Genomic DNA, 15,465 nt, shown 5'->3' on the forward strand with positions numbered 1-15,465 from the left:
CGTCAGTTCTGTTTGTCGTATATCTGCCAGCCACGTTCTGCCTTTTACATTGTGTAGTGTAATACACAGGGCCTGTTTTTTGCTGCAGTCTCCCACCCAAAAAAGGGAGATTTAAATTGCCACTAAGTGGATCTACGTCAGTTCTGTTTGTCGTATATCTGCCAGCCACGTTCTGCCACTTACATTGTGTAGTGTAATACATAGGGCCTGTTTTTTGCTGCAGTCTCTCCCCCAAAAAAGGGAGATTTAAATTGCCACTAAGTGGATCTACGTCAGTTCTGTTTGACGTATATCTACCAGTCACGTTCTGCCTTTTACATTGTGTAGTGTAATACATAGGGCCTGTTTTTTGCTGCAGTCTCCCCCCAAAAAAAGGAGATTTAAATTGCCAACAAGTTTATTTACGTCAGTTCTGTTTGTCGTATATCTGCCAGCCACGTTCTGCCACTTATATTGTATAGTCTAATACACAGGGCCTGTTTTTTGCTGCAGTCTCCTCCCCAAAAAAGGGAGATTTAAATTGCCACTAAGTGGATCTACGTCAGTTCTGTTTGTCGTATATCTGCCAGCCACTTTCTGCCACTAGCCACTTACATTGTATAGTCTAATACACAGGGCCTGTTTTTTGCTGCAGTCTCCCCCCCAAAAAAGGGAGATTAACATTGCCACTAAGTAGATCTACTTAAGTTCTGTTTGTCGTATATCTGCCAGCCACGCTCTGCCACTTACATTGTGTAGTCTAATACACAGGGCCTTTTTTTTTGCTGCAGTCTCCCCCCCAAAAAAGGGAGATTAAAATTGCCACTAATTAGATCTACTTCAGTTCTGTTTGTCGTATATCTGCCAGCCACGTTCTGCCACTTACATTGTATAGTCTAATACACAGGGCCTGTTTTTTGCTGCAATCTCCCCCCCAAAAAAAGGGAGATTTAAATTGCCACTAAGTGGATCTACGTCAGTTCTGTTTGTCGTATATCTACCAGTCACGTTCTGCCTTTAAATTGTGTAGTGTAATACATAGGGCCTGTTTTTTGCTGCAGTCTCCCCCCCAAAAAAGGGAAATTTAAATTGCCAACAAGTTTATATACGTCAGTTCTGTTTGTCGTATATCTGCCAGCCACGTTCTGCCACTTACATTGTGTAGTGTAATACACAGGGCCTGTCTTTTGCTGCAGTCTCCCCCCAAAAAAGGGAGATTTAAATTGACACTAAGTGGATCTATGTCAGTTCTGTTTGTCGTATATCTGCCAGCCACGTTCTGCCACTTACATTGTATAGTCTAATACACAGGGCCTGTTTTTTGCTTCAGTCTTCCCCCCAATAGAGGGAGATTTAAATTGCCACTAAGTGGATCTACGTCAGTTTTGTTTGTCGTATATCTGCCAGCTACGTTCTGCCTTTTACATTGTGTAGTGTAATACATAGGGCCTGTTTTTTGCTGCAGTCTCCCCCCCAAAAAAGGGAGATTTAAATTGCCACTAAGTGGATCTGCGTCAGTTCTGTTTGTCGTATATCTACCAGTCACGTTCTGCCTTTTACATTGTGTAGTGTAATACATAGGGCCTGTTTTTTGCTGCAGTCTCCCCCACAAAAAAGGGAGATTTAAATTGCCAACAAGTTTATATACGTCAGTTCTGTTTGTCATATATCTACCAGCCACGTTCTGCCACTTACATTGTATAGTCTAATACACAGGGCCTGTTTTTTGCTGCAGTCTCACCCCCAAAAAAGGGAGATTTAAATTGCCACTAAGTGGATCTACGTCAGTTCTGTTTGTTGTATATCTGCCAGCCACGTTCTGCCACTAGCCACTTGCATAGTATAGTCTAATACACAGGGCCTTTTTTTTGCTGCAGTCTCACCCCCAAAAAAGAGAGATTTAAATTGCCACTAAGTGGATCTACGTCAGTTCTGTTTGTCGTATATCTGCCAGCCACGTTCTGCCTTTTACATTGTGTAGTGTAATACATATGGCCTGCTTTTTGCTGCAGTCTCCCCCCTAAAAAAGGAGATTTAAATTGCCACTAAGTGGATCTACGTCAGTTCTGTTTGTCGTATATCTACCAGTCACGTTCTGCCTTTTACATTGTGTAGTGTAATACATCAGGCCTGTTTTTTGCTGCAGTCTCCCCCCCAAAAAAGGGAGATTTAAATTGCCAACAAGTTTATATACGTCAGTTCTGCTTGTCGTATATGTGCCAGCCACGTTCTGCCACTTACATTGTATAGTCTAATACACAGGGCCAGTTTTTTGCTGCAGTCTCCCCCCCAAAAAAGGGAGATTTAAATTGCCACTAAGTGGATCTACGTCAGTTCTGTTTGTTGTATATCTGCCTGCCACATTTTGCCACTAGCCACTTATATTGTATAGTCTAATACACAGGGCTTGTTTTTTGCTGCAGTCTCACCCCCAAAAAAGGGAGATTTAAATTGCCACTAAGTGGATCTACGTCAGTTCTGTTTGTCATATATCTGCCAGACAATTTCTGCCTTTTACATTGTGTAGTGTAATACATATGGCGTGTTTTTTGCAGCAGTCTCCCCCCTTAAAAACGGAGATTTAAATTGCCACTAATTGGATCTACGTCAGTTCTGTTTGTCATATATATGCCAGCCACGTTCTGCCACTTACTTTGTGTAGTGTAATACACAGGGCCTGTTTTTTGCTGCAGTCTCCCCCCAAAAAAGGGAGAGTTAAATTGCCACTAAGTGGATCTACGTCAGTTCTGTTTGTCGTATATCTGCCAGCCACGTTCTGCCTTTTACATTGTGTAGTGTAATACACAGGGCCTGTTTTTTGCTGCAGTCTCCCACACAAAAAAGGGAGGTTTAAATTGCCACTAAGTGGATCTACATCAGTTCTGTTTGTTGTATATCTGCCAGCCACGTTCTGCCACTTACATTGTGTAGTGTAATACATAGGGCCTGTTTTTTGCTGCAGTCTCTCCCCCAAAAAAGGGAGATTTAAATTGCCACTAAGTGGATCTACGTCAGTTCTGTTTGACGTATATCTACCAGTCACGTTCTGCCTTTTACATTGTGTAGTGTAACACATAGGGCCTGTTTTTTGCTGCAGTCTCCCCCCCAAAAAAGGGAGATTTAAATTGCCAAGAAGTTTATATACGTCAGTTCTGTTCGTCGTATATCTGCCAGCCACGTTCTGCCACTTATATTGTATAGTTTAATACACAGGGCCTGTTTTTTGCTGCAGTCTCCTCCCCAAAAAAGGGAGATTTAAATTGCCACTAAGTGGGTCTACGTCAGGTCTGTTTGTCGTATATCTGCCAGCCACTTTCTGCCACTAGCCACTTACATTGTATAGTCTAATACACAGGGCCTGTTTTTTGCTGCAGTCTCCCCCCCAAAAAAGGGAGATTAACATTGCCACTAAGTAGATCTACTTCATTTCTGTTTGTCGTATATCTGCCAGCCACGTTCTGCCACTTACATTGTATAGTCTAATACACAGGGCCTGTTTTTTGCTGCAATCTCCCCCCCCAAAAAAGGGAGATTTAAATTGCCACTAAGTGGATCTACGTCAGTTCTGTTTGTCGTATATCTACCAGCCACGTTCTGCCTTTTACATTGTGTAGTGTAATACATAGGGCCTGTTTTTTGCTGCAGTCTCCCCCCAAAAAAGGAGATTTAAATTGCCAACAAGTTTATATACGTCAGTTCTGTTTGTCGTATATCTGCCAGCCACGTTCTGCCACTTACATTGTGTAGTCTAATACACAGGGCCTTTTTTTTTGCTGCAGTCTCCCCCCCAAAAAAGGGAGATTAAAATTGCCACTAATTAGGTCTACTTCAGTTCTGTTTGTCGTATATCTGCCAGCCACGTTCTGCCACTTACATTGTATAGTCCAATACACAGGGCCTGTTTTTTGCTGCAATCTCCCCCCCCCAAAAAAAGGGAGATTTAAATTGCCACTAAGTGGATCTACGTCAGTTCTGTTTGTCGTATATCTACCAGTCACGTTCTGCCTTTTACATTGTGTAGTGTAATACATAGGGCCTGTTTTTTGCTGCAGTCTCCCCCCCAAAAAAGGGAAATTTAAATTGCCAACAAGTTTATATACGTCAGTTCTGTTTGTCGTATATCTGCCAGCCACGTTCTGCCACTTACATTGTGTAGTGTAATACACAGGGCCTGTTTTTTGCTGCAGTCTCCCCCCAAAAAAGGGAGATTTAAATTGCCACTAAGTGAATCTACGTCATTTCTGTTTGTCGTATATCTGCCAGCCACGTTCTGCCTTTTACATTGTGTACTGTAATACACAGGGCCTGTTTTTTGCTGCAGTCTCCCCCCAAAAAAGGGAGATTTAAATTGACACTAAGTGGATCTACGTCAGTTCTGTTTGTCGTATATCTGCCAGCCACGTTCTACCTTTTACATTGTGTAGTGTAATACACAGGGCCTGTTTTTTGCTGCAGTCTCCCCCCAAACAAGGGAGATTTCAATTGACACTAAGTAAATCTACATCAGTTCTGTTTGTCGTATATCTGCCAGCCATGTTCTGTCACTTACATTGTATAGTCTAATACACAGGGCCTGTTTTTTGCTGCAGTCTCCCCCCCAAAAAAGGGAGATTTAAATTGCCACTAAGTGGATCTACATCAGTTCTGCTTGTCATATATCTGCCAGCCACGTTCTGCATTTTACATTGTGTAGTGTAATACATAGGGCCTGTTTTTTGCTGCAGTCTCCCCCCCAAAAAAAGGGAGATTTAAATTGCCACTAAGTGGATCTTTGTCAGTTCTGTTTGTCGTATATCTACCAGTCATGTTCTGCCTTTTACATTGTGTAGTGTAATACACAGGGCCTGTTTTTTGCTGCAGTCTCCCCCCAAAAAAGGGAAATTTAAATTGCCACTAAGTGGATCTACAACAGTTCTGTTTGTCGTATATATGCCAGCCACGTTCTGCCTTTCACATTCTGTAGTGTAATACACAGGGCCTGTTTTTTGCTGCAGTCTCCCCCCCAAAAAAAGGGAGATTTAAATTGCCAACAAGTTTATATATGTCAGTTCTGTTTGTCGTATATCTGCCAGCCACGTTCTGCCTCTTACATTGTGTAGTGTAATACACTGGGCCTGAGTTTTGCTGTAGTCTCCCCCCTCAAAAAAGGGAGATTTAAATTCTCAACAAGTTTATATACACCTTCTACCTTGTTTTACAGTACCATGTAATGGTTGTTAGTTTAGTTAGATTTTCCCAAAAATGAGGAAGTCTGGCGGAAGAGGCCGTGGGCAGTCGTTGCCAGCTGGTAATGATGATGGTGGTGGTGGTGGTGGTGGATCATCTGGTGGTAGTGGGAAAAGCAAAATAGCACCTAAGGCTCGAGTTGTTGAGCCAGCGTCATCGTCTGGCTACACAAGGCCTCAAAGGCTCCCTTAGCTGGGAATAGGAAAACCGCTTTTAAAGCCGGAGCAGCAGGAAAAAGTTTTGGCTTTCCTTGCTGACTCAGCCTCTAGCTCTTTTGCCTCCTGTTCAGAAAGTTCGAAATATAAAAGCAGCGAGTCGTCGGTGGATGCTCCCGGTCAGGAACAAGTTGCTTCCTTGTGTCCTTCACACAAAGAAAAAGTGAAGGATGCGGCAGGCGACACTACAGTTTACTCCATGGAGCTCTTTACACATACCGTGCCAGGGTTAGAAAGGGAAATAGTTAACAGCCCATTACAAGATGAATCGGATATGGAGTGCAAAGATGCACAGCCACAGCTAGATTATTATGATGTTCCATTGACTCAGATCACTACATTACCCTCGCAGTGTACTGAGCTAGAATCTGACCCTGATGAGACTATGGTGCTTCGTCCCGAATGCTATAGCACCTTACACGGTGACACAGAGGAAGGTGCACATGACATTGAAAAGGAGGTGATAGATGACCCAGTTGTTGACCCAGATTGGCAACCATTGGGGGAACAGGGTGCCACTGGCAGTAGCTCTGAAGCAGAGGAGGATGATCCACAGCAGGCATCTACATCGCAACAGCTTTCATCTGGCAGGCCCGTATCTGGCCAAAAACGTTTGACAAAACCAAAAACACTTTTAGGACAGCGTGGCCATCCGGTGAAAGTAGCACAGCGTGCAATGCCTGATAAGGTGTTTGTCAGTATTCTGGGTTTTCTAAGTCACCTTGTGAATGATTTTGCCCTGTGTTAAGATGGAGTTTGCTGTTTTTGTCTGCCCTACTTCCTGTTCGTTTGTTTAAAACCCGGGTCAGGTGTCAACCTCTTTGCTGGAGTATTCTGATTCTGTTCTCCTTCAGCTCAGCTGCTGGTTCTGAGTGTTTCTCTACCTCTGGCTCTGGACATTTCCTGCATTTGTAAGCTACACTCTCTATGTTATCATTAGTCTGCTGACTTGGAACTTTACCCTCGGTTCACTCCTTCTGGTAAGAACTGTGTTTTTGGAACTTTGTTTCGGGACTTGTTTCGGGATTATGTGTTGCTACTTAATCCTTCATTTACTCCCCCCGGTGGGAGCTGTAGGAAAAAACACCAGTATAATACTTTAAGGTGAACCTCTTTCTGAACTTACCTGTGTTTATGCCAGATTTGGGATCAACTTGTGAACTAGTTTCTGGACTTACCCGTGTTCATGCCACACCTGGGATGAACTTGTGGACTTGTTCTGGACTTCCCTGTGTTTACTTCATACCTGGATTTGACTCTTTCTGTGCCCACAGTGTTTGGATCTGCACCACGTCACCTATCACATTCACCTTGCTGAGGACTCTGCCTTAAGAACTCTGCCGATTTACTGTATATGTTTCAAGGACTCGTTTCTTTTCAGGACTCTGTGGGTTATCTGTATATTATTTTGGGTATTGTTGCTGTTGTACAAATACACTATTTGCACTAAAGAAACCCGTCTCTGTTCATTGCCCCATGCTATCAGAATCCTTGAGTTCCTACAATAGTATTACAGTATTCGATAGTAGGAAGAGTGCAGTGTGGGAATTTTTTAACCAAGATCCGAATGATCAGTGCAAAGTTATCTGTAAGAAATGCTCAAAGACCTTTAGCAGAGGGAAGAATGTCCAAAATTTAAATACGACGTGCATGAGTAGACATTTAACCAGCATGCACTTGCAAGCCTGGACTAACTACCAAACGTCCCGTACCGTTGGTGCACCCGCTCAGAATGAGGGTAGTCAGCAACGCTACATTGCTTCCCTCACGCTGGTTTTGGGGAATTGGTATCCTATATTGGGCCAGGCCTATTGTGGCCTTTTCACTATATGGCACTTTAATACATATGATCATGGAGGGGGCTTCTTGATGCTCTCCATTGCGGGAGCATCATTTGTGGGTTTTGGGGGATGGGGGTCTCAGCATGTCTAGGCACTTTTTTCATGCATGTTACTGTATAATGTTAATGTTGAATTACACATTTTATTATGGACTAATTATTGAATAGACATTTTTGATATTATTTTCATCGATGCTCCGTATTTTTCTCCTTCTTCAAAAAAATAGTGTCTTTGGAGCTGATTTAGTGAGTTTGGGGGTGGTCGGTAAATTTTGCCACACCCCGTATCTCACAACATGTATTTGGGGTCTTTGTTACCAATATTTTCTGTGTTTTTCACAGTTATCCCATTCTTAAGCATGGACTTCCGTGCACGTGATTGCTCTTGGCGAGGACAGATCAACGATGTTTGTCTTGACAATGCTGATGGGGGTATTGATGGGTCCGCCAAAGAGCTGCAGGAGGTGTTTTACCGTTTTAAAGAGTTATTACGTAAAAGAACTCGTATCTGGTAGAACCACGAGTTTCTGGATAAGTACATTCAGAAAGACCTCATTTCACGAGGGCTCCGCATCCAAGTCTTCCCGTCATTTCCGATTTCGGATGACAATTTCAAAAATAGTTGGGAAGAACTTACGAATGCTTGTTCCAAGGGATTCATGGTCCTGCTCAAACAGATGAACCATGAGTCAGTGATCTACAGTCTAGTCTGCAGAGGGATATGACGAGTGATGCTTTAAAAAAACTAAATGAAGAAATTGATGTTGAATTACAAAAGTGGGCTAATGATATCCAAACCACCAAAATGAAGAAGTTCAACAGGGATATCCAGGATAAACAACAATCCAGGGTATACAGAAGGTGGAACTCGTGGGGCCGGTCATGTCCGAGATCTAGGAATACGTCCTATTCTCGATCAAGATCTACGTCTGTATGGTCTGGCAGATCTAATCATGATGACGATATAAGATCTAATATATCTCAATCTGAACATGCTTCTACTTATTATTATTATTATTATTATTATTATTTATTTATATAGCACCATTAATTCCATGGTGCTGTACATGAGAAAGGGGTTACATACAGGGTTATAAATATCATTTACAGTAAACAAGTTTACAGTGACAGACTGGTACAAAGGGGAGATGACCCTGTCCTTGCGGACTTACATTCTATGGGATAGTGGGGGAGAGACAGAAGGTCAGAGGTGCAGCAGCTCTGGCGATGGAGAGGCGGCTGCTCTGGCGATGGCGAGGCGGCAGAATGGTTATTGCAGGCTGTAGGCTTTCTTGAAGAGATGGGTTTTTAGGTTCCGTCTGAAGGATCCGAGGGTGGTGGTCTACTTCTGAAACTACCAATAAAAGGATGACCACCAGACAATATACCAAGAGCAAGGGAGCAGGGGGAGATACGGCCCGGGCTGGCCACCAGGGAGGTCTTCAGGTATTAAACTTATCATCACATGTACTTACTGAGTCTCAGTTGGAAGTCCTGAGTAAGGGCTTGACCTTCTCTCTGACTAAAGGTACCTTCACACTAAACGATATCGCTAGCGATCCGTGACGTTGCAGCGTCCTGGCTAGCGATATCGTTTAGTTTGACACGCAGCAGCGATCAGGATCCTGCTGTGATATCGCTGGTCGTTGAATAAAGTTCAGAACTTTATTTGGTCGTCAGACCGGCGTTTATCGTCAGGTTTGACACCAAAAGCAACGATACGAGCGATGTTTTACGCTGGTAACCAGGGTAAATATCGGGTTACTAAGCGCAGGGCCGCGCTTAGTAACCCGATGTTTACCCTGGTTACCAGCGTAAAAGTAAAAAAAACAAACAGTACATACTCACCTGCGCGTCCCCCACCGTCCGCTTCCTGCTCTGACTGAGCGCCGGCCCTAAAGTGAAAGTAAAAGCACAGCGGTGACATCACCGCTCTGCTGTTAGGGCCAGCGCTCACACAGTGCAGGGAAGCGGACGCCGGGGGACGCGAATGTAAGTATGTACTGTTTGTTTTTTTTACTTTTACGCTGGTAACCAGGGTAAACATCATTTTACTAAGCGCGGCCCTGCGCTTAGTAACCCGATGTTTACCCTGGTTACCCAGGGACCTCGGCATCGTTGGTCGCTGGAGAGCGGCCTGTGTGACAGCTCTCCAGCGATCAAACAGCGACGCTGCAGCGATCGGCATCGTTGTCGCTATCGCTGCAGTGTCGCTTAATGTGAAGGTACCTTTATTCATTTAATTATTTTACAGCTCTGAAGGACCTGCACCTGTTCTCCCGCAAGTTGATCTTGAAAAAGCTACATGAAAAGAAATTTACATCACAAACTATGAGTGAGATTGAAAAACAGACACTTTGTCATTTGGAGGACTTACTTGAGGAACAGGAGCTCCCGAATGTAAGTAAGTTCTGGCCTTCTGTCCTGTCCAGATCTGCCAGGTTCCCCCCCTTGCCCCTCAGTCCAGCGGTTGAGATATTTACTAAATTGGTCAGTGAAGATTTTAAAAAACTATCCACAAGGCGGATGTTTGATAATTTAACTTTTAAACAGCGCCAGGCTATCTCACAGCTCTAATCATTACAGGATGTTGTCTTTAAGCCTGCGGACAAGGGGGGGAACATTGTTGTCTGGCCAGGCGAGAAATATGAGCAGGAGGCATTTCGCCAACTTCAGGACCCCAATACATATCTCAGGTTGTCCTTCAATCCGATGGTCACTTACTTGCGGGAGCTGGAGCGGATTCTTGTTAGAGCCTTTGAGGGAGGGATTATACCCAAGAATGTTTTTGACGGTTTGATGGTCAAGTCCCCCAGGGTTCCAACTTTTTATTTATTACCAAAAATCCACAAGGATGCTCTCGACCCCCAGGACGTCCAATTGTGTCTGGGATTGGGGGTCTATGTGACCATGTGTGTCAATTTATAGATTTTTATTTAAAACCCCTGGTCAAAACTCTACCTTCGCATGTTTGTGACACCATGGACGTCCTGGCATGGGTCGACGGCATCCTTGTGGACAGTACAACCCTTCTCGTCACTGCTGACGTAGAGGGCTTTTACACTTGCATTGAACTTTCTAGGGGGATTGAGGCGGTTCCCTTCTTCCTGGGGACCTCCGACCTGGACAACCCTCTGCGTGGACTAATCCTTGAGATGTTGGACTATATCCTTACCCACAACTTTTTTGTTTTTAAAGATGTTTTTTATTTACAGAAGCACGGCACAGCCATGGGCGCGGCCTGTGCACCCTCGTATGCCAATCTCTTCTTGGGTCACTGGGAGAGATCCCTTTTTGGTGACGAGGGCCCGCTGGCCACCTCCCATGTGCTGTGCTGGTATCGCTTCATCGATGATATTCTTTTTTTGTAGGATGGGACCGTCCGCCAGCTCGAGGAATTCATGGGTACATTAAATGATAACATCTCTAATATCAGACTCACATATACATATAGTGATGTTACGGTCGACTTCCTGGACATCCGCCTGGAGGTCGATACTCATCGGCGCATCCAGGCGGATGTCTTCAGGTAGTCGACCTCTGTTAATTCCCTGTTGTGAATTCTGCTTTTGGGTTCCCTCTGGTGGTGGTAGGTGGTAATGCAGTTGTCCATGGGTTTCAGTCCTGGTCAGGTGTTTCTGCTGATTGCAGTTCTGACTGGGGTATTTAGGTGTGCAGGATTCTTTAGTGCTTGCCAGTTGTCAATTGTTGTTGGGAGGTGTTGGACCTCTGCCTGGTTCCTCCTGCCTTTCTGCCAAATCAGCAAAGATAAGTGTCTGGTTTTGTTTCTGTGGTTCACATGCTGTGTGCTTCATGATTCAGTGCTATTCTTTTGTGTTTTCTTGTCCAGCTTAGATTGTGTCAGTATTTTCTCAGTCTTGTTGGATTCTCTGGAGTGGCAGATATACATTCCATGTCTTTAGTTAGATTGTGGAACTTTTTGTATTATCTGCTGTGGATATTTTTGGAAGGGTTTTTAATACTGACCGCTTAGTATTCTGTCCTATCCTTTTCTATTTAGCTAGAGTGGCCTCTTCTGCTAAATCTTGTTTTCTGCCTGCGTGTGTCTTTTCTTCTCCTACTCACAGTCAATATTCGTGGGGGCTCCCTATCCTTTGGGGTTCTGCTCTGAGGCAAGGTAGTATTCCTATTTTCATCTATAGGGGTATTTAGTCCTCCGGCTGTGTCGAGCTGTCTAGGGTATGTTAGGCACACCCCACGGCTACTTCTAGTTGCGGTGTTAGTTCAGGATCTGCGGTCAGTACAGTATCCACCTACTCCAGAGAAAGTTTCATGCGGCTCCAAGGTCACCGGATCATAACAGTACAACTGGCCAATAATGAGCTAAATGCATCTCAGAAGAAGGGAAGAAAGGTGTTGAGCCATTTTTTTTCTGCAGCCTGTTTTGTCTTTTCTTCCCTCTTTATCTATGGGTGGCTGAGGAGTCTTGTGCTAGCATGGATGTTCAGGAATTAGCTTCTTGTGTAGACCAGCTTGCTGCTAGGGTACAGGGTATTTCTGATTATATTGTTCAGACTCCTGTTTTAGAGCCGAAGATTCCTTCTCCTGATTTGTTTTTTGGTGACAGGTCCAAATTTTTGAGTTTTAAAAACAATTGTAAACTGTTTTTTGCTTTGAGACCTCGATCCTCCGGTGATTCCATTCAGCAGGTTAAAATCGTCATCTCCCTGCTGCGTGGTGATCCTCAGGATTGGGCATTTTCCCTGGAATTTGGGAATCCTGCTTTGCTTAATGTAGACTCCTTTTTTCAGGCTTTAGGATTATTATATGATGAACCGAATTCTGTGGATCAAGCGGAGAAGACCTTGTTGGCCCTGTCTCAGGGTCAAGAGGCGGCAGAATTGTATTGTCAGAAATTTAGAAAATGGTCTGTGTTGACTAAATGGAATGATGATGCTTTGGCGGCAATTTTCAGAAAGGGTCTTTCTGAATCCGTTGAAGATGTTATGGTGGGGTTTCCCATGCCTTCCGGTCTGAGTGATTCTATGTCTCTGGCCATTCAGATTGATCGGCGCTTGCGGGAGCGTAGAACTGTGCGCGCTGTGGCGTCATCCTCAGAGCCAATTCCTGAGCCAATGCAGTGTGATAGGATTTTGTCTAGAACGGAACGTCAAGGATTCAGATGTCTGAATAGGTTGTGTTATTATTGTGGCGACGCTTCTCATGTCATTTCAGTCTGCCCTAAGCGGACTAAGAGGATCGCTAGTTCATTTACCATCAGTACTGTACAACCTAAATTTCTGCTATCGGTGTCCTTGATCTGCTCATTGTCATCATTTTCTGTCATGGCATTTGTGGATTCAGGCGTCGCCTTGAACTTAATGGATTTTGAGTTTGCCAGGCATTGTGGTTTTCCCTTGCAGCCTTTGCAGAACCCTATTCCTTTAAGGGGGATTGATGCTACACCTTTGGCTAAAAATAAGCCTCAGTTTTGGACACAGGTGACCATGCACATGGCGCCAGCCCATCAGGAAGATTTTCGATTTCTGGTGTTGCATAATTTGCATGATGTTATCGTGCTGGGTTTTCCGTGGTTGCAGGTACATAATCCTGTGTTGGATTGGAAGTCTATGTCTGTGCCTAGTTGGGGTTGTCAGGGGGTTCATAATGATGTTCCTTTGATGTCAATCTCCTCTTCTTCCTCTTCTGAAATTCCAGAGTTTTTGTCTGATTTTCAGGATGTATTCGATGAGCCCAAGTCCAGTTCCCTTCCACCGCACAGGGACTGTGATTGTGCTATTGACTTGATTCCAGGCAGTAAGTTTCCTAAAGGCCGACTTTTTAACCTGTCTGTGCCTGAACATACTGCCATGCGGAGTTATTTTAAGGAGTCTTTGGAGAAAGGGCATATTCGGCCATCTTCTTCACCGATGGGAGCAGGATTTTTTTTTGTTGCTAAGAAGGATGACTCCTTGAGACCTTGTATTGATTATCGCCTCTTGAATAAGATCACGGTCAAGTTTCAATACCCTTTACCTTTGCTTTCTGATTTGTTTGCTATGATTAAGGGGGCTAGTTGGTTTACTAAGATTGACCTTCGGGGGGCATATAATCTTGTTTGTATTAAACAGGGTGATGAATGGAAAACTGCGTTTAATACGCCTGAAGGCCATTTTGAATACTTTGTGATGCCATTCGGGCTCACTAATGCTCCATCGGTTTTTCAATCCTTCATGCATGATATCTTCCGGACTTATATTGATAAATTCTTGATTGTATATTTGGACAATATTTTGATTTTTTCCGATGATTGGGAGTCTCATGTGGAACAGGTCAGGATGGTATTTCAGATCCTTCGTGACAATGCTTTGTTTGTGAAGGGGTCTAAGTGCCTCTTTGGGGTGCAGAAGGTTTCTTTTTTGGGCTTCATTTTTTCTCCCTCATCTATGGAGATGGATCCGGTTAAGGTTCAGGCCATTTATGATTGGATTCAACCCAGATCCGTGAAGAGCCTTCAGAAATTTTTGGGTTTTGCAAATTTTTATCGCCGTTTCATTGCTAATTTCTCCAGCGTGGTTAAACCCTTGACCGATTTGACGAAGAAAGGCGCTGATGTGGCGAATTGGTCCTCTGCGGCTGTCTCTGCCTTTCAGGAGCTTAAACGCTGATTTACTTCTGCTCCATTGTTGCGCCAACCGGATGTTTCCCTTCCATTTCAGGTTGAGATTGACGCCTCTGAGATTGGGGCAGGGGCCGTTTTGTCTCCGAGGGATTCTGTTGGTTCCTTGATGAAACCGTGTGCCTTCTTCCCTGGCAAGTTTTCGCCTGCTGAACGCAATTATGATGTCGGCAATCGGGAGTTGTTGGCTATGAAGTGGGCGTTTGAGGAGTGGCGACATTGGCTTGAGGGAGCTAAGCACCGTATTGTGGTCCTGACCGATCGTAAGAATCTGATTTACCTCGAGTCTGCCAAACGGCTGAGTCCTAGACAGGCTTGATGGTCCTTGTTTTTTTCCCGTTTTGATTTCATGGTTTCGTATCTTTCGGGTTCTAAGAATATTAAGGCTGATGCCCTTTCTAGGAGTTTTTTGCCTGATTCTCCTGAGGTCCTTGAACCTGTCGGCATTCTGAAAGAAGGGGTGGTCCTTTCTTGCCATTTCCCCTGATTTACGGTGGGTTCTTCAGGAATTTCAGGCTGACAGACCTGACCGCTGTCCTGTGGGGAAATTGTTTGTTCCTGACAGATGGACTAGTAGAGTGATTTCTGAGGTTCACTGTTCTGTGTTGGCTGGTCATCCTGGTATTTTTGGTACCAGAGATTTGGTTGGTTGGTCCTTTTGGTAGCCTTCCTTGTCACGTGATGTGCGTTCTTTTGTGCAGTCCTGTGGGACTTGTGCGCGGGCCAAGCCTTGTTGTTCCCGTGCTAGTGGGTTGCTTTTGCCTTTGCCGGTCCCTGAGAGGCCGTGGACGCATATTTCTATGGATTTTATTTCTGATCTTCCGGTTTCCCAGAAGATGTCGGTCATCTGGGTTGTTTGTGACCGGTTCTCTAAGATGGTCCATTTGGTGCCTTTGCCTAAATTGCCTTGCTCTTCTGATGTGGTTCCGTTGTTTTTTCAGCATGTGGTTCGTTTGCATGGTATTCCGGAGAATGTTGTGTCCGACAGAGGTTCCCAGTTTGTTTCTAGGTTTTGGCGGGCCTTTTGTGCTAGGCTAGGCATTGATTTGTCTTTTTCTTCTGCATTTCATCCTCAGACAAATGGCCAGACCGAGCGAACTAATCAGACTTTAGAAACTTATCTGAGATGCTTTGTGTCTGCTGATCAGGATGATTGGGTGGCTTTCTTGCCATTGTCCGAGTTTGCCCTTAATAATCGGGCTAGTTCGGCTACCTTGGTTTCGCCCTTCTTTTGTAATTTTGGTTTTCATCCTCGTTTTTCTTCAGGGCAGGTTGAGCCTACTGACTGTCCTGGTGTGGATTCTGTGGTTGACAGGTTGCAGCAGATTTGGGCTCATGTGGTGGACAATTTGGTATTGTCTCAGGAGGAGGCTCAACGTTTTGCTAACCGTCGTCGGTGTGTTGGTTCCTGGCTTCGGGTTGGGGATCTGGTCTGGTTGTCTTCCCGTCATGTTCCTATAAAGGTTTCTTCCCCTAAGTTTAAGCCTCGCTTTATTGGTCCTTATAGGATTTCTGAGATTATTAATCCGGTGTCTTTTCGATTGGCCCTTCCGGCTTCTTTTGCT

At 44.4% G+C, this 15,465-nt stretch overlaps 1 protein-coding gene across 1 annotated transcript in view; it reads right to left on the reverse strand.

Moving 5' to 3' along the window:
• Positions 1-15,465, reverse strand: part of LOC143766616 (serine protease ami-like) — a 558,097-nt gene that overhangs the window by 152,435 nt on the left and 390,197 nt on the right. The window lies entirely within an intron of this gene.

This window comes from Ranitomeya variabilis, chromosome 1 (genome assembly GCF_051348905.1).
Source record: "Ranitomeya variabilis isolate aRanVar5 chromosome 1, aRanVar5.hap1, whole genome shotgun sequence".
Taxonomy (NCBI): domain Eukaryota; kingdom Metazoa; phylum Chordata; class Amphibia; order Anura; family Dendrobatidae; genus Ranitomeya; species Ranitomeya variabilis.